The sequence below is a fragment of the Cebus imitator genome, unplaced genomic scaffold, assembly GCF_001604975.1.
Source record: "Cebus imitator isolate Cc_AM_T3 unplaced genomic scaffold, Cebus_imitator-1.0 Scaffold118, whole genome shotgun sequence".
Classification (NCBI taxonomy): Eukaryota; Metazoa; Chordata; class Mammalia; order Primates; family Cebidae; genus Cebus; species Cebus imitator.
In genome coordinates this window covers 2,716,893-2,720,152 of record NW_016107433.1, presented here as the reverse complement: position 1 = coordinate 2,720,152, position 3,260 = coordinate 2,716,893, and the positions used below count along the sequence as shown (strand labels likewise).

Genomic DNA, 3,260 nt, shown 5'->3' with positions numbered 1-3,260 from the left:
AAAAAAAAAAAAAAAAAAGAAATGCCACTACTCAACTCTGTTACCTTACCTCCAAGGACCACTCACCTTTCTCCTCCTCTTCATAACTTCTTTAAAGAGCTATTTACTCAGTTTGCCCATGATTCACTTCATGTCCACTCCTCAGCCCTCTGCAATCTGCCACTGCCATCAAATCGTTATACATCTCTCCCCAAGGGCATCAATTATCTCCATAATGCTAACTCCAACCTCCTTTTTTGGCCTGTCCTACTTGGTACTTGTACTACTAATTGTTGGCTGTCTATCAGCTTCTATTTCTCTATTTTTCTTTATAGGCAAACCCCAATTTTATTCAGATTTCTACTGTGTTCTAATGTGTTTCAGGGAAAGGTATTCCCAACTTATGGATAGACAGCTTCTGGGCCAATCAGAGCATGGGTTTCCCCTGGTTCTTGTACAGAGTGGACATATGAGCCAAACTGGCTCAAGCAGGTTAAAAAGATCTATGACTGGGAAGAGAAGACACCTCTCTGACACCCTTGCTCTCTCTCTTTTATGTAAGATATTTATTTCACATTTATTCTAGTCTTAGTGGCCATGTCCTATTAATTTCAGCATAAACCATCCCAACTCATACAATCACTCCTACTGACTTTTCCTCCCATTGAAACACTCTTCCTTTGGCTTCCATGGCCCTTGCCATCCCCACCAATCCCGGTTTCCTTTTACTGCTCTAGCTACTACTTCTCTAATTGCTAAGTTAGGGGTGGGGGGGATTGGTTTATTCACACCAGGATGTTGTTAAGTGTAAAACATACATTAGAGATGGCTTTCTAAGAGGCTCCCTAATAGTAATTTAATAAAGCTAGGAGGACAAATGGCTCAATAAATAATAAATTAAAAAATCAGTGTTGGTTGGGTGTGGTGATTCAACGCCTGTAATCCCAGCACTTTGGGAGGCCGAGATGGGTGGATGACGATGTCAGGAGTTCAAGATCAGCCTGGCCAAGATGCTGAAACCCCGTCTCTACTAAAAATACAAAAATTAGCTGGGCATGGTGGCACACGCCTATAATCCCCGCTACTCAGGAGGCTAAGGCAAGAGAATCGCTTGGACCTGGGTGGCGGAGGTTGCAGTGAGCCGAGATCACGCCACTGCACTCCAGCCTGGGTGACAGGACTCCATCTCAAAAAAAAAAAAAAAAAAATGGCATTATAATAAGTTGAACACTGGTAAATACAACCAGTGTTGTATTTATCCATTTTGTGTAGGTAGTACAACCAGTGTATATGTTACCCACTTTGTGTTTATTTATTTATTTATTTATTTATTTTTGAGACTGGGTCTCACTCTGTCACCCAGGCTGGAGTGCAGGGCGGCAACCTGAACCTTTGGAGCTTAAGCAGTCCTCCTACTTCAGCCACTGAGTAGCTGGGACTATAGGCATGCGTCACCATGCCTGGCTAATTTTTAAAATTTTTGGTAGAGATGAAGTCTCACTGTGTTGCCCAGGCTTATTTTATTATTTATTTATTTTTTTTTTTAGAGACATGGTCTCATTCTGTTGCCTAAGCTGGAGTGCAATGGTGTGATCATAGTTCACTGCAGTCTCAAACTCCTGGGCTCAAGTGATTATCTTGCCTCAGTCTCCCAAATAGCTAGGACTACAGGTGTATGCCACCATGCCCAGCTAATTTTTTTTTATTTTATAGAGATGGGGTCTTGCTGTGTTACCCAGGCTAGTCTCAAACGCTGGTGTTAAGTAATCCTTCTGCCTTGGCCTCCCAAAGTGCTGAGATTACAGGCATAGTGTAATTACATAGTGATTATAGGCTGAGATTACAAGTCACAGTGCTTGGTCAACTTTGTATTTTTTTAAATGAGAACTGCTGGTGGTTATCAGTGTGTCATGAAGAACAAAGAACAGAATGACAGGGTTCTATGCTACAAGTCCTGTTTCTGGGACTCTGGGGGGCTCTATCTAGTGTTCCCAGCAAGTTCCCTGGTCAATCTCTCCAGGAGTCATAGGATTATGTGTGTCACTCAGAGCAACCCAGAAGGGAATAGGTCTTTCATGTTAGACCTGGCCTGACTACCCAGGACTGTCTCAGAGAAAGGCTGGGGCATCCTTCCCAGTGACAACACATAGGAAAAATCAGCCCATCAGGTATAAGCAACAGGCTCATCATGCCCAGGGTCACAAAGAATTTGACACTGTGTTCCTCTCTTATTGCTATTTGGTCAAAGGCATGAAGTAGGTCTTACTTATTTTTCTTTTATTACAAAGCACAGCACTTGGTAAATACTAAAACATTCACCAAATATTTATTAACTTAATAAATTAGACTGATATTGTATGTCCTTCAGAAGTTTAACCTGGTCATAAGAATGAGTCATTAAGAGAAATTCATGGGCTTAAGGCTCTGGTTTTGGAGTCCAAAAAGGCCCCAATTCAAGTCCTAACCATACTAACACCAGTTCCCATATCTTGAAAATACAGCTGACAACATCTGCCCCAGAGAGTTGTATGTGAAGATTAGGCGATGCCTGTATTTCATTTAAGCCTTATGACAGCCCTGATACATCCCTATTATTCTTTTGGTTTCTGTCCTTCCTACTTTAAAGATAAGAGCTATGCTTAAGTTATTTTATTACAGCTAGTAAAAGCACAGAGTATACACAGAAATATATTTGCCAAATAAATGGGTATAAAGAACTCGAGAATTTCTAAGAAATGGTGAAAAATATGGCCACAGAAAACTGTTTCCTCATATATTTTAACAATATAAATCCTTTTAAATGCTTGTTTTTCTTCTCTTCTCCCAGATTTTCATTTTTATTAATCTAATTCCTATATTTACTGCTTCTTAGTCTTCATATCACCAAAGCTATAGGCATATAAAGTACCTTCATAAAGTTTTTGTATGATTTAAAAACTTTAATGGCTTAAATAATTGGTATGATGAAAATAAGTCTTTAGAAAGTATGCTATACGGCTGGGCAAGGTAGCTCACGCCTGTAATCCCAGTACTTTGAAAGTCCAAGGCGGGAGGATGACGAGGTCAGGAGTTCCAGACCAGCCTGGCCAACAAAGTGAAACCCTGTCTCTACTAAAAATACAAAACTTAGCTGGGCATGGTGTTATGTGCCTGTAGTCCCAGCAACTCAGGAGGCTGAGGCAGGAGAATTGTTTGAACCAGAGAGGTGGAGCTTGCAGTGAGCTGAGATTGTGCCACTGCACTCCAGCCTGGACAACAGAGCAAGATTCTGTTTCAAAAAA

The 3,260-nt window shown here is 40.9% G+C and overlaps 1 protein-coding gene across 1 annotated transcript in view; it reads right to left on the bottom strand.

Moving 5' to 3' along the window:
* SNTB2 (syntrophin beta 2) overlaps window positions 1-3,260 on the bottom strand; it is a 47,801-nt gene that overhangs the window by 5,669 nt on the left and 38,872 nt on the right. The window lies entirely within an intron of this gene.